This window comes from Protopterus annectens, chromosome 2.part1, assembly GCF_019279795.1.
Source record: "Protopterus annectens isolate FY-2018-M chromosome 2.part1, PAN1.0, whole genome shotgun sequence".
NCBI classification, from domain to species: Eukaryota; Metazoa; Chordata; order Ceratodontiformes; family Protopteridae; genus Protopterus; species Protopterus annectens.
In genome coordinates, this window is record NC_056729.1 from 1,086,186,804 (window position 1) to 1,086,209,193 (window position 22,390).

Sequence of the window (22,390 nt, forward strand, 5' to 3'; positions counted from 1 at the left end):
AATTGAAGCACAGTGGATAATTAAAACTAGAGCCCACTTACCCCCAGGGTTGAACGATAGACTTCCCTTAAAACCATTATTAAAAAATAGGAGACATAGACTTTAGTATAGATAAGAACGTTCAGTAGAGTACTGTTACTTAGTTGGTATAATTTCAAAAGTGTATATACTATAAGCCATATATGGTTGAATCATGCCTTAAACATGACAGTTTTTAGCTTTTTAAAACATGTTATATTTATTAAATATATTAAATTATTTATAATGTATAAGTTTTTTATATTAAGAGATTGTGTTAATGTAAATATAATATACTGCACGTGATTAATGCATTTCTACACTGATTATATTAATGTATTTTAATACAATATATGAATACATTTTAATATGGAGTGTATAACTTTTAGAATGAAATGCTGTTAATAGCTTTTAATTGATTCATTTATTCAATTATTAATTAGTATATATAAGATGAACTTCTGTGTTTTAAGGTTTGAAAAAGCTGTATGCGAAAGCGCTCACCTATTCATGGATTAAACTTTCTGTTTATAAGTATATGTATCATCGTTTATTTTTGGATTTTATTACAACAGTGGTGACTGAAGAGTCCATTGCGATTGAGAAAGGTCTGAAGAGACTATATGTTGCTATGCATTACGAATGAGAAAGGTCTGAATAGACTTTAGATTGATTTGCGTGACTTAGAACGTGTATTTTTTCAACTCCATACTAAGGAACTGCTGACAACTATCCATGGAGTGACTGCCAGCAGTTTTTGTTTTTAGTAATACATCAGTTGTATATTTAAAAATGCATGCACAAATGTACTTCGTGCATGCATCAAAATTAATCAGAATGAAGCAACATGTCACCCGTAAATCAGGAATTAAAAATGAATAACAATCGTAAAAGCACTCAATGTAACCAATAAAAGGAGAAAATATGAAAGAAAGTAAGTATGCTCTCCACTGTGAATCCTTGTACAAAGTAATTTCGAATTAATGAACTCTGAACATTAGCTTAAATGAATGTTGTGTGAGTTAAGGTGACGTTTCACCTAAATACATATAAGCTAGCGCATGTGCGCTTATATGAAAAAGCGCTGAAATCCATGTTAAATAAATTTGTTCTTAAGCTAGCCTCTAAAATTTATAATAACAATAAATAAGGTAATAATGTAATTATAGCTAGATTCCATCAGTAGTATGTGAATTATGCTTAATATATAATTTTACAATTTACATAATGTCCTTACTTGTATAATTGTGTAAATAATATCTTCATGTCCCTTTACTATGTCACTATGAATAGCCATCTTACTTAGGTGGTAGTGACAAAACAAATTAAATCCAATAAATATGTATATGTAGAAGTAGAACATCGCTTGCAAAAATCTAATAAAGCTGTCAGATGTGCACATATTTAAACCACTCGACACGATTTTATTCTATAGAGAATCATTAGCAATAAATAGTAAATGTATGTGTATTCATAACTACAATAACAAATCTATAAAATATCTATAAAATAATCTATAAAGTAGGTTGGTAAATGGTTTATTAAATAGTTTATTAATTAGTTCACAATACAATAATATAAAACGCTAAAGTGAATGGTAGTGTCATAGTACGTGGTACAGAATAAATGATAAGTAATGAACTAAGTCTAGTTATACAATGTATATAAAAAATTAAAAAAATGACATTAAAATATTTTGAAATATTTAAATATTCATAATATATTTATACTTATTTAAAAATATTTATTAATTATGAACTTTGTTGATTAAAAAATAGTAATTTTTTTTTAAATATAATAAATATATAAAATATAAAATTGAATATAAATAAGCAAACAACTAATAAATAATTAATTGTGAATTTTTATATATTAGTGAGTTTGTAAATGTCTATTAAATGTCAATGAGTTTAAGACATATTTATCTAACTAGTGATTTCAATTTTAAAATACTACCTATAGATAAACTGTTGTTAATGCCTGGCCAATAGTTGGCATTCAATCTTAATTGCCATTCTAACTCACATCTTTCCAATAATAATTGCCAGGCGCCCCCTCTAACATCTGTTTTTAGGACATCCAACACTACAAATTTAAAGTTGTGCGATGTGTATGTATTAATATGTTTAGCTAAGGCATTTAATTCATTTCCATCTCTTATAGCCCTTATATGTTCACCTATACGTTCTTTCAATTTCCTTTCTGTTTTTCCTATGTAAAATGAAGTGCAATCATTACATAGGGCACAATACACAACTTTTTCTGTGTAACAACAAGCTTTTTCCTTTAAACAGATCTTGGTATTGTTTATCATCAATTCATTCATTTCAAATACATACTTACAATATTTACATCTACCACATCTAAACGTTTTCCCATATTTAGTTTTGTATGTTTGTTTCAAGTGTTTTTTTAAATTTACACCTTTTTTATATACAATTGATGGATTATCAGTAAAATGAGGGTGCAATATTGTGTCCGCCTTAATAAGCTGCCAGTTCTTCTTTAAAATATTATCTATAGCAGTGCTGTCTGAATTAAAAGTTGTAATAAAACTCTTTGTGAAAGATGTTATTCCTGTATTATTTAATGGTCCAGTATCAATATGAACCATTGTAGCATGATTATTAATGTTATTGTCAAGGTTTAACACATTTGAATTTGATACATTTGATGTAGTTTTATCTATACAATTTAATAAGGGTATAAAATGTAATTTGTCTCTTTTGTCAACAACTTCATTCATAATATTGTGTATTAGATTGTCAGGATAACCTCTATTTTTAAACATGTCACAAAATATAAGACATTCAACTATAAAATCATCTCTTTTGCTAGTCATCCTTGAAGCCCTGATAAATTGACCCTTTAAAACAGCTCTCTTCTGTGTATAAGGATGGCAGCTATTAAAATGTAGTAAGCTGTTACTATATGTTTCTTTTCTGTATATTCTTGATTTAAACTCTTTATTTGTAATAAACGTACCAAAAGTTGCCTTGTATAGAAAAATACTCCAAATCACATGAAAAAATATATAAATATAAAACCAAAGCAGCAGTTAGTGAAGGAGTATAGCAGATCAAATAAACAGGAACAATCCAGATATAGCTAAAACTTTAATCCACAGTATTGCAAAACACGAATACAATACAGAGAGTTGCAGTTGATAAGCGCTTTCACCCAAAAATGAGCTTCATCAGATCAAAAGACTGCTACCCATAGTTCCCTTATATACACAATATAAAACCCAATTAAATTATTCAATCAAACAATCACAATTCATAAAACAATATACTACAAATAAAATGCAGAGTAGAGTATAGCATCTTATATTAATACATATGTATATACTACACCTAAATAAACATCATGATATATAATTATTAAAATCATATGTATAAAACAGAATCTATAAAAAATATGTATATATATATATATATATATATATATATATATATATGTATATATATATATAAAAGTGTGACATTAACTCATTGATATAGAACTATAATATGCATGTGTGGTAATAACAAATCCATTGCACATCATACAAAGCATAGTGGAGTATGAGGCTGATCTATCTAGATTTAACATTAATATTTCTTCTTTTTTTCAGAGCTGGTTTTATGGAGGTTCTTTCATTCAAGCCTGAGCCCCTATCAGCTCTCAGTCTCACAATCCACTATTAGGGAATACCTATCTAAGTATAGTACATATACACCAGTTTTGATAGATTTATTGACCCACTTTGTGGATATAGTGTTGGGAAATAATGTATTTATGTTTAATGATGTGATATTTCAACAGCAAGCTGGGGTTGCCATGGGTACTATGCAAACAGCTATGCGAATATGTTTTTAGCTCATTGGGAGAACGAAGTATTATTTAAGACTGATGAGTACAAACAATCTGTAGTATTCTACAGACGATTTGTAGACAATGTTTTCCTATTATGGAGAGGGGACGTAAATATGCTAAAGAGGTTTCTCGAGATGATCAATAATTTAACTAGTTTTTTGGTATTTACAATGAACTATTCAATTAACAGAATAGATTTTTTGGATTTATTCATCGAGAAGCTAGGTAATGGCTTAGTTAATACTGGGGTATACCGTAAACCCTGTCACCATAACACAATACTATCAAGGGACAGCATGCATCCACATTACATATTCAAGAACATCATTAGAGGACAGGGCATGCGTATATCTAGACTTAATGCCACCGATGTAGGTTTTGAAACAGGGATTAATGATCTTAGAGACAGGCTGACAGAACGTGGTTACAGTGTCAAAGAGATCGATAACCAATTAATTGATATAAATGAATTGAGACAAGGCAGAGCAGCACCATACTATGGACCTAGATCAGAGAGGAATGAGCACTTAAGAGTCACAAGGAAGGAGGTTAAGTTCTCTATACCATATACTAACGATTATATGGTTCTTAAAGAAATATTCAATAAACATTGGTCAATATTGTGCACAGATGATGGAATTAAACAAGTGGTAGGAGAGGAACCATGTTTTTTATTCAGGAATAAGTTGAATCTTAGGAGGCTGTTGTGCTATTCTAAGAAGGATGAACGACAGATAGGACTTAATCACACTAAGGCATGTGGACACTGCAACCAATGTACTTACATTGACAATGACATAGTGTTTATACATCCAGATTCTCATATACAGTTCAAGACTCAGGTAGAGGCCACGTGTATGAGTATGAACATTGTATATCTGGCAGTCTGCCAGATATGCAATGCTTTCTATGTTGGCAAAACCAATCGCCAGTTTAAGGACAGAATACGTGAGCATATATACCATATGAGGAAAGGTAATACACATAATGCTTTAGCCAAACATGTGGTTGAGCTAGGTAATACACACTATTTTCTATTTAGGGCCCTAGAAGAAATCAAACCCAACATTAGAGGTGGGGATGTTAGAAATCATACTGAGGATAGAGAAAGTAAGTGGATTGTGAGACTGAGAGCTGATAGGGGCTCAGGCTTGAATGAAAGAGCCTCCATAAAACCAGCTCTGAGAAAAAGAAGAAATATTAATGTTAAATCTAGATAGATCAGCCTCATACTCCACTATGCTTTGTATGATGTGCAATGGATTTGTTATTACAACACATGCATATTATAGTTCTATATCAATGAGTTAATGTCACACTTATATATATATATATATATATATATATATATATATATATATATATTTTTTTATAGATTCTGTTTTTTAGATAATATATTTGATTTTAATAATCACATATCATGATGCTTATTTAGGTGTAGTATATACACATGTATTAATATAAGATGCTATACCCTACTCTGCATTTTATTTGTAGTATATTGTTTTATGAATTGTAATTGTTTGATTGAATAATTTAATTGGGTTTTATAATGTGTATATAAGGGAACTATGGGTAGCAGTCTTTTGATCTGATGAAGCTCATTTTTGGGTGAAAGCGCTTATCAACTGCAACTCTCTATGTATTGTATTCGTGTTTTGCAATACTGTGGATTAAAGTTTTAGCTATATCTGGATTGTTCCTGCTTATTTGATCTGCTATACTCCTTCACTAACTGCTGCTTTGGTTTTATCTTTATTTGTAATGTCTTTTTCTAATAAAACTTCCAAGTAAGATATGGTAGTGGAATTGATTGTAGCTGTAAATTTTAAAAAGGTAGTTGTTGAGTTAATATAATTTAAAAATTCATGTAGTGTATCACTATTACCATTCCACAAAATAAAAATATCGTCCAAGAAACGTAAATAGATTTTACAATAGTTAAAAAATATTGAACTAAAAACATACTTCTTCTCCCACATGTACATTACTATGTTTGCATACAGGCCACCGCAAGGTGAACCCATAGCCACTCCTTCACTTTGCAAATAAATTTTGTTGTTAAAAATTATAAAATTGTTCCTTAAAATAATGTCAATAAGTTGATCAAACAAATTAATACTCGTTTGATTTAAACCCTTTTCGTCCAAAAATAAATTAAACCAATCTATACCTGTATCGTGAGGAATGACAGAATATAAGTCTTTAACGTCAATAGTGACAAATATGTCATTCCGATTGTATTCAGTAGATCCAATTGTAGATAAAAAGTCCCATGAGTCTTTCAATAAATGTTTTTCCATGAATATATACTTTTTTAACTTGTTGTCAATAAATTTTGCTAAAGGGTTGGTAATCGACCCTTGTGCATCACCAGTAGGTCTGAAAGGGGGTGTTTGTAAGTCCTTATGGATTTTAGGCACCCCAAATATTGTTGGAGTCCTGGGGTGACAAATATTTAAATAATTAAATCCGTCTGTGTCGATAGAACCTTCAATAAATAGATCATAGATAGTGCCTCTAATACATCTATAGGCAATGTTTAGTTTGTTTAATGAACTCAACGTGTATGTTTCACTATTTAATATTTTTTCTAGAGCATCATTGTAGTCATAAGTATTAAATATGGTCATCCCACCCCCCTTGTCAGGTTTAATAAATCTGATATTTTTTACTTCCTTTAACATTTTTAAAGTGCTGTACTCATTTCTTGACAAATTATGGCTCGTTTGCCTATTGCTGTGTGCATTAAGAGCTCGAAAATCAAGTTCACATATTCTTTCAAATGTATCCAATGTTGGATGAAGAGGAGGGTTAAAAGAACTAGAAACATATAATGGTTTCATTACTTGATTGTTGTTATGGAATGATAAACTTAAATTTAATTCATTTATTCTCTACCACGTACTATGACACTACCATTCACTTTAGCGTTTTATATTATTGTATTGTGAACTAATTAATAAACTATTTAATAAACCATTTACCAACCTAGTTTATAGATTATTTTATAGATATTTTATAGATTCGTTATTGTAGTTATGAATACACATACATTTACTATTTATTGCTAATGATTCTCTATAGAATAAAATCGTGTCGAGTGGTTTAAATATGTGCACATCTGACAGCTTTATTAGATTTTTGCAAGCGATGTTCTACTTCTACATATACATATTTATTGGATTTAATTTGTTTTGTCACTACCACCTAAGTAATATGGCTATCCGTAGTGACATAGTAAAGGGACATGAAGATATTATTTACACAATTATACAAGTAAGGACATTATGTAAATTGTAAAATTATATATTAAGCATAATTCACATACTACTGATGGAATCTAGCTATAATTACATTATTACCTTATTTATTGTTATTATAAATTTTAGAGGCTAGCTTATAAACAAATTTATTTAACATGGATTTCAGCGCTTTTTCATATAAGCACACATGCGCTAGCTTATATGTATTTAGGTGAAACGTCACCTTAACTCACACAACATTTATTTAAGCTAATGTTCAGAGTTCATTAATTTGAAATTACTTTGTACAAGGATTCACAGTGGAGAGCATACTTACTTTCTTTCATATTTTCTCCTTTTATTGGTTACATTGAGTGCTTTTATGATTGTTATTCATTTTTAATTCCCGATTTACGGGTGACATGTTGCTTCATTCTGATTCATTTTGATGCATGCACGAAGTACATTTGTGCATGCATTTTTAAATATACAACTGATGTATGCCATAAATACATAAGTATTTTGCACAGTACTGATTTCAGCTTTATGCTCAATGAGACAGCACTACTTGCTGCTATATTATTATATTATTATATTACTACAGCATTATTTTATGTATTTGTGTCACATAGGCAAAAGCCTTAAAGCATGCTATGCCTTTAATTTTTTGAATTTATTTAATTGATTACATCACTGACTCAATTTATATAAACTACAGGAAGTGATGCAAAACTGTTTTTTGAAAAATTTGGCATGAGCCAAACGAAAGCGCTTACTTTACTGTTTTATGCATTGTGGCTTTTCTTATTTTTAAATGTGTTTATACATCGTGGATTTTTACAATAAACCTTGCTGAGTTTAATTTGGATATTCGTTTCTGGTGGATTGTGCCAACATACTTTCGTCAAGCAAGTCCATTTTTCTTTGGTATTTGTTGGTTTATCTACACTCTTATTGTCTTGGTTTCAGTATGGACATGGCTGAGACGGAGGTTGAATCGGTACCTGAAAGCATTTTGTGTAGCCTGACACAGCTTATTGAGAAATTAACAGACAGAATCGACCGATTGGAGCAGCATACTTTATCACAAGGTTTGAATTTGACTCTTCACTCAAACCCTTTTGTGGACATTAATGGGGCTGGAACTAATGAACAAATTTCTGGTCATTTATCATCTGATAGACGAACTAGTGTAGTAGATAATGAACAACCATCTACTTCCGTTGATGTTAACCCAAGTAGGAAAAATGAAATTTCTTCATGGTTAAATAACACGTATGGCTTTTCAATGACCACGAAGACTACTACAGGTATGCACAAGTCATTTAATGACAAACTATCTGACTTGGACTATGTTCTTTTAAAGATCAAAAAATTACAAATGGATAATAACTATTTTCATGAATGCATTAAGAAAAATATTGTTCCAAAGGGACTACGAGTTTGGAGATTCCCTACAGGGCTTATTGTTAACTCACCATTACATACAGATTTAATTAAATTGTTTGACAAACTTGGTATTGACTATATGAATCTAGTCATAGATGACAACAAAAAAACAATTGATTTATTGACTGAAAAAACTAATGAATTGAATTCTATAGTAAAAAATGATCCAGCTTTTCATAACAATGATTTCGACTATCATCGAATTTTTAAATCAATTGATGAGAAAATGAAGATCATAAAAGAAAGAAAATTTAAAAAACTTGAACGTGACATAAACTCTTATGGTCAAGGTACAGCGTATCCGGCACCCCCTTTGTCTCAACAATGGGGAACGAAACTAACATCTAATACTAATGGAAATAGTGATAATAATAGTATTTTTGTTTCTAACACCATGGGTGATGACAGTGAATTTGATGAGAACACTTTTTTAGAGACAGATATGTTTCCACCCCTACGGAGATCAGAAAGATTAATTCAATGGCAACAATCCTTTCAGCATCAAAACCAGAAAAATTGGGGTCCACAGAATCAGACTTACACACGTGGAAGTTTTTCCAGAGGGTGGAACAACAACAACAGGGGTCAGTGGAGGGGATATTAGAGCATGATATGTTGTCTGGCAAACTAACTAATCAGAAGCCCACTATGTACTCTAACACCACTGGTGATTTCACTGTGTATAATTACTCTGATTTTGCTTTTGATCAAAACATTTGTGATTTGTTTTCACGAGGTCAGACGTTCATCCCTAGCAACAAAATGAACATGGTGTCCTCTATCATCGACTTGAAATTATTCGTTAGAAAATTAAATTTAAGTTTATTATTCCATAACAACAATCAAGTAATGAAACCATTATATGTTTCTAGTTCTTTTAACCCTCCTCTTCATCCAACATTGGATACATTTGAAAGAATATCTGAACTTGATTTTCAAGCTCTTAATGCACACAGCAATAGGCAAACGAGCCATAATTTGTCAAGAAATGAGTACAGCACTTTAAAAATGTTAAAGGAAGTAAAAAATATCAGATTTATTAAACCTGACAAGGGGGTGGGATGACCATATTTAATACTTATGACTACAATGATGCTCTAGAAAAAATATTAAATAGTGAAACATACACGTTGAGTTCATTAAACGAACTAAACATTGCCTATAGATGTATTAGAGACACTATCTATAATCTATTTATTGAAGGTTCTATCGACATAGACAAATTTAATTATTTAAATATTTGTCACCCCAGGACTCCAACAATGTTTGGGGTGCCTAAAATCCATAAGGACTTACAAAACCCCCCTTTCAGACCTATTGTTGATGCACATCGGTCGATTACCAACCCTTTAGCAAAATTTATTGACAACAAGTTAAAAAAGTATATACTCATGGAACAACATTTATTGACAGACTCGTGGGACTTTTTATCTACAATTGTATCTACTGAATACAATGGGAATGACATATTTGTCACTATTGACATTAAAGACTTATATTCTGTCATTCCTCACGATACAGGTATAGATTGGTTTAATTTATTTTTGGACGAAAAGGGTTTAAATCAAACGAGTATTAATTTGCTTGATCAACTTATTGACATTATTTTAAGGAACAATTTTATAATTTTTAACAACAAAATTTATTTGCAAAGTGAAGGAGTGGCTATGGGTTCACCGTGCGGTGGCCTGTATGCAAACATAGTAATGTACATGTGGGAGAAGAAGTATGTTTTTAGTTCAATATTTTTTAACTATTGTAAAATCTATTTGCGTTTCTTGGACGATATTTTTATTTTGTGGAACGGTAATAGTGATACACTACATGAATTTTTAAATTATATTAACTCAACAACTACCTTTTTAAAATTTACAGCTACAATCAATTCCACTACCATATCTTACTTGGATGTTTTATTAGAAAAAGACATTACAAATAAAGAGTTTAAATCAAGAATATACAGAAAAGAAACATATAGCAACAGCTTACTACATTTTAATAGCTGCCATCCTTATACACAGAAGAGAGCTGTTTTAAAGGGTCAGTTTGTCAGGGCTTCAAGGATGACTAGCAAAAGAGATGATTTTATAGTTGATGTCTTATATTGTGTGACATGTTTAAAAATAGAGGTTACCCTGACAATCTAATACACAATATTATGAATGAAGTTGTTGACAAAAGAGACAAATTACATTTTATACCCTTATTAAATTGTATAGATAAAACTACATCAAATGTATCGAATTCAAATGTGTTAAACATTGACAATAACATTAATAATCATGCTACAATGGTTCATATTGATACTGGACCATTAAATAATACAGGAATGACATCTTTCACAAAGAGTTTTATTACAACTTTTAATTCAGACAGCACTGCTATAGATAATATTTTAAAGAAAAACTGGCAGCTTATTAAGACGGACACAACATTGCACCCTCATTTTACTGATAATCCATCAATTGTATATAAAAAAGGTGTGAATTTAAAAAAAACACTTGGAACAAACATACAAAACTAAATATGGGAAAACGTTTAGATGTGGTAGATGTAAATATTGTAAGTATGTATTTGAAATGAATGAATTGATGATAAACAATACCAAGATCTGTTTAAAGGAAAAAGCTTGTTGTTACACAGAAAAAGTTGTGTATTGTGCCCTATGTAATGATTGCACTTCATTTTACATAGGAAAAACAGAAAGGAAATTGAAAGAACGTATAGGTGAACATATAAGGGCTATAAGAGATGGAAATTAATTAAATGCCTTAGCTAAACATATTAATACATACACATCGCACAACTTTAAATTTGTAGTGTTGGATGTCCTAAAAACAGATGTTAGAGGGGCGCCTGGCAATTATTATTGGAAAGATGTGAGTTAGAATGGCAATTAAGATTGAATGCCAACTATTGGCCAGGCATTAACAACAGTTTATCTATAGGTAGTATTTTAAAATTGAAATCTCTAGTTAGATAAATATGTCTTAACCTCATTGACATTTAATAGACATTTACAAACTCACTAATATTTAAAAATTCACAATTAATTATTTATTAGTTGTTTGCTTATTTACATTCAATTTTATATTTTATATATTTATTATATTTAAAAAAAATTTACTGTTTTTATAATCAACAAAGTTCATAATTAATAAATATTTTTAAATAAGTATAAATATATTATGAATATTTAAATATTTCAAAATATTTTAATCAATGTCATTTTTTAAATGTTTTATATACATTGTATAACTAGACTTAGTTCATTACTTATCATTTATTCTGTACCACGTACTATGACACTACCATTCACTTTAGCGTTTTATATTATTGTATTGTGAACTAATTGATAAACTATTTAATAAACCATTTACCAACCTACTTTATAGATTATTTTATATTTTATAGATTTGTTATTGTAATTATGAATACACATACATTTACTATTTATTGCTAATGATTCTCTATAGAATAAAATTGTGTCGAGTGGTTTAAATATGTGCACATCTGACAGCTTTATTAGATTTTTGCAAGCGATGTTCTGCTTCTACATATACATATTTATTGGATTTAATTTGTTTTGTCACTACCACCTAAGTAATATGGCTATTCGTAGTGACATAGTAAAGGGACATGAAGATATTATTTACACAATTATACAAGTAAGGACATTATGTAAATTGTAAAATTATATATTAAGCATAATTCACATACTGCTGATGGAATCTAGCTATAATTACATCATTACCTTATTTATTGTTATTATAAATTTTAGAGGCTAGCTTATAAACAAATTTATTTGACATGGATTTCAGAGCTTTTTCATATAAGCGCACATGCGCTAGCTTATATGTATTTAGGTGAAACGTCACCTTAACTCACACAACATTCATTTAAGCTAATGTTCAGAGTTCATTAATTCGAAATTACTTTGTACAAGGATTCACAGTGGAGAGCATACTTACTTTCTTTCATATTTTCTCCTTGTATTGGTTACATTGAGTGCTTTTACGATTGTTATTCATTTTTAATTCCCGATTTACGGGTGACATGTTGCTTCATTCTGATTAATTTTGATGCATGCACGAAGTACATTTGTGCATGCATTTTTAAATATACAACTGATGCATGCCATAAATACATAAGTATTTTTCACAGCACTGATTTCAGCGTTATGCTCAATGAGACAGCACTAGTTGCTGCTATATTATTATATTATTATATCACTACAGCATTATTTTATGTATTTGTGTCACATTGGCAAAAGCCTTAAAGCATGCTAACCCTTTAATTTTTTGAATTTATTTAATTGATTACATCACTGTCTCAATTTATATAAACTACAGGAAGTGATGCAAAACTGTTTTTTGAAAAAGTTTGGCATGAGCCAAACGAAAGTGCTTACTTTACTGTTTTATGCATTGTGGCTTTTCTTATTTTTAAATGTGTTTATACATCGTGGATTTTTACAATAAACCTTGCTGAGTTTAATTTGGATATTCGTTTCTGGTGGATTGTGCCAACATACCTTCCAAACTTTACCCACTGAATTTGTACTCATGAACCAAAACAGAATACGCATAGCTTTATACAAAATCTCTGTAAATTTAACCCACAAACTTTCAGAGCTGCCCTACAATCCATCATTTGGTTTAGCTTAAAACACCTGTCATTAGATTACACTATTCTATCATTCAATAAAATAATAATATTATCTCTCTTCCCCTTGGAAAAAAAAGAGTGAAATCTAAACATGCCCCCAGCTATCCAACAATACTAAAATTCTTGTGCAAAAACAGAGAAAACCGGGAAATCGTGGATTACTAACAAAATGCCACAGCTTCTGCAGAAATTCAGAGAACTTAGAAACCTAACAAAAAAGCATATAAACATTCACAAAAATTATGTACTTTACCAACCACCAAAATCAACATAATTACACCTCCCCCCCCCAAAAAAAAACGAATTCTGGTCTTAATAACTTACTCCACCCAGGTACAAAACCAAACCCAAGCTCAATACTAAATAGTTCAAACACAAATTGCAACTAAATTTAATGCATACTTTACTGATAACATAGCTGCTCTTAGTAATAACACACCATCCAAAACATCCCACAATCTCCTTCATCCTCCTTCTCTACCCCACAACCTCTTTATAACACAAATACTTTCCACCACCACCTACATTCCCAACCAAGCTTTCTCTCAAATTAGTCCTTACATCCAGAATTAAGAAATTGCTTCACAAACTGAAAACTTGCTTCTCTTTAGCTGACAACCTACCCACAGAATACTCAAGAGCAGCAGCAATTGTCATTGTTTATGCCTTATCTATTCTAATTAATAGGTCCATAACTGAATACCATGTTCCAAACATTTGGACGAAATCTTATGTAACTCTCTCCAGAAAGGTGGTAATTCCCAGGCATATCAAACTTGCATCCCATTTCTATCCTTTCTCCACTGTCCAAAATACTAGAACAATTCATTTTTATACAACTCCTCAATACTCCTTCAACAGCAGTTCTTACTCCTACACAGAATGGTTTCAGTCCCACCCATAATACAACCACTGCTCTTTATAAAGCTAGGGATGAAGGAAAACTTTTCACCTCACCATTCCATGACCTTTGACACTGTTTTACATGATAAATTACTTCAGCAAATGTCCACACCAGGCACCATTGAATCTAACTTTGGTTTACCTGCTACCTGTCAGATACACAACAATCTGTAAAATGGCTCAGTACCACAACTGCTTAACTGCATGTCCCCATAGGTGTATACCAAGGTTCCATGTTTAGTATACACCTATATACCTATAAATAACCTCAATATATCTTCTAAACAAGCATCACTTATAAAATACATAGATGACTAAGTGTTCATTTGCTCCTTTGACAACCCCAACAACCTGCAACAAATAACTCAAGAACCCTTTTACTCTACAAAAATCCTAAGAAAACCAAGTTATTATTTTTTCCCAAAATTCATAACCATCACAAATCCTGTTTCAGAATCACCTGCCTCAGCAATGCAGAAATAAAAATGATCTCTCACGCAAAATTACATGGCCTAGCCATAAATAATAACCTCAAATTCAACCTTTGCATCCTATCAAAAAAAAAACTCATCAAAGTTAGGCATGTTGTATAGAAGTAAGCACTTTCTCACAGATTCTGTCAGGGAAACTCTAGCTACCCCTATATACTTCTCACCCTTCTATATAACGCACCTATATTCACTACTGACCTCCAATCTACTGTTCAGTCTAAACTACAACAATGTTACAAAAACACTGCTCATTTTGCTGTTAACAAACCCCATCCCACCTATCATTGCTGACCTCATGGAGCTTGGTTGGTTTGAGCTACCCCACTACATCAAGTTTACCTGAACTGTGGTAGTGTGGGACTGATCTATAATGCGTGGTTTAATTTTGCCTAAAACAGCAAGTTTGCAATGATTCATCTTTACAGGTTTGTTAATATACAGAGCAGATTTTAATTTATGATCATTTACTATTCCAAATAACTTATTTATTTATTTATTTACATTTGTTTACCGGGAAAGTCCAACTGGGCCAGAAGCCCATTTTCAGTGGAGGCCCGGGGAGAAAAGGTCCACAGAAATACAAGCAGTATACAATAATTAGATAGTACAATAGTATACATACAGTAAGATGCAGAATACATATCTTCTAGTTAGTCTATACAAAGTAGTATTCAGTACAGTTTTCTAGTAGATACAGATTCAAAGAGAAAAACACAAGCATTTCAGTTAGCAGTGTGTACATATTAAATAATAGTTATGACCAAATTATATTTCCTTTATAAATATTTAGCTACAACAATATGTGTCATAAGCTTTGACTGGATCAGGAAGTCACTCTGCAGGCTGGAATCTGCTATTTTGTAGGTGAAAAGCATTTTTTTGTTGAAGTTGCACTTAGAGGTAAATATATATTTGTTATCCATTTTGAATATAAATAAAATAGATTTATAATCTAATAGTAAATTTCTTAAGGAATGTGGCAACAGCACTAGGTTTGAGTCATTCACAGAGATGATAAGCTATACTAGAAGCATTTTAGAAGCAAAAATCAAAGTATTCATGAATATATTAAGAAGTAATAGCCATCTCCATTGAGATCTCACTGTGAACCAGATGATTTGAGTACAGCAAGTAGCTGTTACGCCTGAGGAGTTAACTGAATGGCCAAGAAATGTGCACATTTTTACTGGATCACCTACTTTAAATAAAAGGAAGGAACTTCTAAACAAGGCTACTACAGCCTGTGCTGGACATCAGGGCATACCTCTTGACTGTACAGATTTTCAGAGAATGTCCAGATTTTTGCCTCATATTTTTGGTCAGCTCCTAATAAAATTCTTGATTTTCTGGCAAATCATTGAGGACTTGAAGTCACTAAATAACAAATAATGACAAGCATTTGAATTTCAGACTTCATATCATTAAGAAAATATATAATAGTGCCAAATCTGCTACTCTAGCAACTGCCTTAGTGTATATGAGCAGTATTTAAAATCTGCCCCCATATTTGGGCCTTTATCCCCCATTATTTTTGGTTTTGTCCAGATTTCCTGCACTGAGAAGTTGAAAGCTATGCATCAGGGACTCTAGGTCTACTATAAAATGAATTTGAGGAAATACATTGGTAAATCGTCCTATTGTACTAATGCCATTACATGGTAGACAGTGGGGCAGTATAGCTTATATGTATAAAAAACTCATCTACGTGAGTTGGCGGTAGATCAAGTAGATATAAATGATCCTAGAGCACATATCAAAGAAAGAGCAGATTACTTAAACAATAAAATAAAACAAAATCTGTCAAATCTCTCCAAGAGCACAAAAATGAAGTAATCAAAACACAATAGCAAAGAAACAATCAAAGGTAGTCCAATATATGATTCTAGCACAAGCCTTAACTATACCCCAATCTTTCTTATAGACATCTTTTTAAATTTTCCCCATCAGAGTTTCCTATTTGAGCAACTAACTTATTTTATATCTCACTGTCCTGTTCAGGGATATGATTATAACAACCATACATCACAGGATGTTCATAAAGAGATTACAGAGTCTCCACCTGAAAATGAGCCTCAATAAGTTCCCCAAAAATGTTGAAACCTCATAAGAAAACACATTTATTTCATGTAAAGTGACAGGAAAGGATCATTGTCTTACAGTCAAAAAAGAAGATGTGCACTGGATTCCTGCCTTCACTGGCAACTTTCTGTTGATCAGTCTCCAGAAAAAAAAAACAAAGGAAACAAACCCAGCTCACACACTCAGACTTCTTTCTAAGTGTATATAGTATATCACATAATAAGTCTTCCCTGTAATGTATCTAATTACAATACCTTATACCATAGGTTTCTATGTCTAGTTGTACTTTACTGCCTACTTCTTCATTTTTTACAAAACTACTGGTCACAAAGAATTATAGAGAAATGATAGGAAACTGATAACTTCTATCTGCCCTTCAAACAATGGCTGTACTAAAAGGAACAAATGTAAAGAAAAGTAGGATTGGGATGTCATAAGGGGGTTGGGATGGCATAAGAGTTAAGGTGTTTACCTCACAGACACAAGGTACAGGGTTTGTATATCACCATCAAGGGAGATCGGCTTTGCTTAAAATGGCTCACAAGGACAGCTAACCTAGTACTTACCTATAAACAGGCCAAAAATATTTGATTATTCTCTACTTTCTTTCCCCCTCTCTTTGTATATAGAATACCCCTTTTAAAATTGGGTATATAGCAATAAATATGATTCCCCAAAGCTTGTTTTTGAAAAGTTTACACAGCAGGATAAAGACTCCCATTAAACCCAAATTTACCCATCAAAACACTCCTTTATTAATTAAAACTTTTGCTTAAAAAAAAAGTTCATACTTCTCCATTAATTTATTGCATTTTAGTTCTCTGAACAAGCTTATCGACTACAAATCTTCCTTAGAATATCTGCAAAAGAATCAGAAATATCCATGTTTCCAATATGATCCTTCATACTGTAACCCTTGCTTTTATGCAAATTTAATTCTAACTGAATGTTCTAAACCAAATTAAATTGTGTAAAGCCTAGGAAATATCTTTAAGTTGAGTAATAAAAACCAAGTCCAAGATTCATGAATGCCTACACATTTTGCTAAGCCTTTTTGTACAATATGCTCGCTGCTTGCTGTTTATTAAATAGTTCAACATGTTGCGCCCAGATATAAAACACGTGTAAGCAGCAGAAGATGCTATTGAAGGAAAAAGTAAGTGAATGGCATGCTAATGAAGTGCATCAACATGGCAGATGGATTCAAGGATGTATAAAACCTGTGCCTACATGCTACACTCTCTTTAACCTTCATTTCTAAAACTCTTTGGAATATAATCACAAAGTTAGGGGTTGCTGTTGCTATCATTGGTATGTATGTTGCCAGACATCAGCCTAGAAGGCATACAATGATTAGACCTTGTTTTTCCTAACATGGATTGCATTTAATAAAAATAATAGGTTCATAGGTCAGTATTTGACTACCTGCCCTTATGACCAATTTTTAGTCTAGCTAATTAGTCCATTTGTGAATCAAACCCTGCAGGTTGTGTCTGCAGGGTTAACACTTTAACTATTATGCCAACCCCCATTACAACCATAGAGACAATTTTCTCTAAGCCTGTTTGCATGATGAGCTCACTGCTTCCTATTCATTAAATCGCTCAACATGTCACACCCAGCTGTAAAACAAGGGTAAGTGGCAGAATATGCAAATAAAGGAATAAGTAGATGAATGACATGCTAATAAAGCACTACAGGGTGGACAGCAATGCCCTAGACTAGATGGTCAGCATTTGCTACCCTCACATCTAATACCAGGGAAATCATGGAAAACCCAGTAGAAACCAAGGTACATGTAGAATTATATATATTAGTTATAGACACATTTCAGAGACCCAGGGGGACATGTTATAGATGTCACAGGCCTCATTCTCAAGAATGTTACACCAATTTCTTAATGCAATAATGCAACATGTAAGGGAGTATATCTTGTTTCTGTATAGCCCAGTGGTGGGAGCATCCATCATGTAACATTACTATGCTTTAGCACATTTCCCCTGAGGTTCTGAGGGTCATAGATTGTACAGACATAGAAATAAAAGCCCCAGCTGGTGAACAGGGAAGGCAGTACATTAACAGAAAGGGCTACCACTCTATCAACTATCAGGTAGTCTTTACTGCTCAAGTGATGATCTCTAATGTGTGTGCAGGTAACCCTGGTAGTTTCCACAACTCCAATATATATGGTACACCTGTGACCTTTATCTAAGGTTTTCTAAGGGTGATACTGCACAGAGATATCTACTGGGGGATGCAGGTTCTGTACTGGAACGTTAGCTCATGACACCCATGATAAACCCATGCAACCCCACTGAGCAAGGTTACAACAACGCATGCACTCAAACCAGAATATTATAGAGCATGTTGTTTTGCTTGCTCAAGTCATGTTTCTGATGTGAATATACATATGGTGTGTGTGTTGGGGGGGGTGCCCTGCAATATGACCCACCACTTCTGCCAAAATACAAACAATCTCTGCCATGTTACATGATATTATTTTTAATAAACCATTGCAGCAAAATGAACAAGGCCAAGGACTGCAGTTCCTAGCAGGACAGACAGGGCCAGCAGGGTCAGTAGACAAGGATTAGCAAATGAAACAAAACAGCTGCTGGGGATGATCCTGAAAGTAGGAGGAGTGCACAATATGCTTTGTCTATGGCTAAGAGGCATAGAATGGCACACACATTCACTACCTAAGTGAAGAGAAGAAAAAGAAGTTAAGCACATACAAACAGTAATAGTGATGCTTGCAAAATTATTAGCCTTTGCTTATACATGTACTGGCTGTGCTCTGTGAGCATCAGACAGAGCCAGCCTTAGAACAGACAACTTTTATCAGAAGCATTAACCAAGGTAAGTAATGAACCTGTAATGAAGACGTAAATGATTACCTTCCTATGTAAGTACTGTACATCACTAACATAAAACATTGCTCAGTTGTACAGGAATGTCAGCAGTAACAGAAAATGCGGGTTTAAGTGGCCCTGATTTTTTAGGTGCCATATCACTGTATAAAAGCAAAAAAAATTTTCTCAGTCAAATCAACAGGGGCGCTGTGCTCACAAGATGATCTACACTGGTCAGAAAACAAATATTCTTCATGCAGGTGTTATTATTAATGATTTGTAAATAATTTAATATATGTGAATACAGGCATCTAACACATAACTTTAAAATCCGCCAACTGTGTTATTGTCAATAACAGAATTGGAATAGAGGAAAGAAATTTATGTCTAGAATATATAACAGCATTAGCAGTGAAACAAATGTATGAAATGATGGTTTTAAATTAAAATAACATTCTAGATTCAAATGTCCATTAACAATCCAGAGGAGATGTTGACAAAACACAACTTTTGTATGTGATACATATTTTTTAATTAGTAACTGAACATGAAGTGCAACTGTCAAGTTGCCAGCTGGAACTTGTAACACAGCTCTGTGTAAATAATGCTAAATAAGTTAACTATACTCTGTGTGAAGTGTGTTAAGCATAACAATGATCATATTTAGTTTAAAGTACACTTGCATATATATAATGTTACCAATATGCATTCAGATAAGGTATGACTCATTACAATCAGCAGCATTAGATGTATAGGGCAGTATATCATATAGTGTATGTATGGTCCCTGCATCAACATGTGTTGCTGAGATCACCTAAAATCATTGCAAATGAAATTGTATCATTGGAATACATAAGTGCCTCAAAATATAAGTCCAATAACATAACAATTTAAAGTCCAATAAATATAGGGTCGCCAAGTAAGATCTTCAGTCATGTTTCAATGGTTATACTTCAACTTGCAACCTGAAAATGTGAGTTCTCCTGTAAAATTAACAGTTAATAGACAAAGTATAGCAGTTCAGCTTTCTTTTTTTGTCATGGGTTCAGTTCCTAGGTGCTATTAGTCACGGTTTCTAAAATGCATGTCCCAACAACCATCTATGCCTTTGGTTATATAAATCTATCTACTAACATCACTGATTATCACCAACATAATTGAAAATGTCATGTCATATCTGTCTGTCTGTCACAAGAATATATGCATGATTACAATCCAAAATACCAGAGAGCATGTCAGAGGTGATAATATATCATTTTAAATGTATATCAGATATCATCAGCAAAAAGCATTTGATGAATCTCACAGTGGAACATGTATAAATACATTAAGCATCACACATGGCCAAGTTTCACTGCCATAATTTATATCAGTAGTGTACTTTGATGCAATCATGGGCAAATTGTGTGGCAGACAATCAAATCCAAAAACTTCACACTGTGGAAAAAATACAGTGGGCAGGATTCACAAAGCCTCTGTGTAAGAGTTACAAGTCTTACACGGAGGCTGCAGTTAAACAGTGTGACGTCAGCATGTCATGCATATGCATGAGGGCATGCTGAATCACACCTAAGGCTTACACGGTCCGTGGAAGACAGTAGGGCGCGTGGTCCGTGAGGCCAAGCCCTGCAAGCGGACATGCCCCCCAGAAGAGTAAAAAGTCCAGTAAACCCCCGCGACAAAGTCCGTGTAAATGTGAATAAACACAACACAACATATGCCCCCCACAGACTATGAACCATTAAAATATATAAATGAACATGTTATATATTTTTAAATTGTAAAGATGTTTGCCGCAGCAAAGAGTAAGCGCCGCGTTATAGCGGCAGGTGTGCCCGTGAGCTACAACCACAGTTAGCATTCAGTGGAAAAGCACATATAAGAACCTACATATGCAAAGTAAGCCAGAAGCAATAAGCGAGTGCTAGAAACGTCGGCTGAAGAGCAGGCAGTCATGCTTCAAGCCCCCCCAACATCAATTTGTATTTTTAGTGAAATAAGCACAAAACAAGTCCCTGACATATATGTACACATATAAAATTATATTTTATGTAAATGTATAAATGAAATGGGCATTTAGTTTGAAAGAAATGTGAGATAACAAAATAATAAAAAATGTCAGATGTACCTTCGTAGCTGAGCTACAGTTTAACAAGTTGAGTGCACATCTGCCCGTGCAGGTGAGCAGTGGTTTAAATAGGTGTAAAATGAGTGCCCGTAGGTGAGCCGTGGTTTAACGCTGAAACTGTGAATTGCCTGTAGCTGAGCTGAAGGCGTAATATGCGTGCTGACAGCCAAATGAGCGTCTAAACCAGCGGCGTACCCGTTATGCGCGGAGCCTGCGCGCCGCGCCAACAATGACTAACCGACAGGCAACGTTGAGCAAGCTGTAACAAAACTGCCATTACACAGACACACCTCCTAGCCTGTGTAGACAGTCATAAAATATAAAAAGAAGTGGCCAGGTTCGAACCCAGGATACCATGCACCATAGTCAAGGTACTGAACCACTAAGCCATGACAGTTGCACTTCAAAATGCAGTAATAGCAAATATATAGGAATGAATAGAAAGAGGAGCATGACAAAGCAGGTTTTGTGAAGCTGATACAATCACAAAATGACCAATCACAGATAAGTCTTGGGAAAAGCTGGCATATACAAGCTTCCTCCCACAGGCAGGAAATACACAGCATAACCCTGGATTGTAGAACCAACTTGCAGCCAGAATGTCATAGGTGTAGGTGAGGGTAGTTGCTTTGTTGCACAGAGGTGGGAAGCGTTGAGGAGTCCAAATATATATGATTTGGCTCCCTTGTCCACAATCAT

The 22,390-nt window shown here is 32.9% G+C and overlaps 1 protein-coding gene across 1 annotated transcript in view; it reads right to left on the bottom strand.

The window, feature by feature from the left end:
• LOC122794942 (adhesion G-protein coupled receptor F2-like) overlaps positions 1-22,390 on the bottom strand; it is a 632,398-nt gene that overhangs the window by 56,071 nt on the left and 553,937 nt on the right. The gene's annotated exons all lie outside the window — the stretch shown is intronic.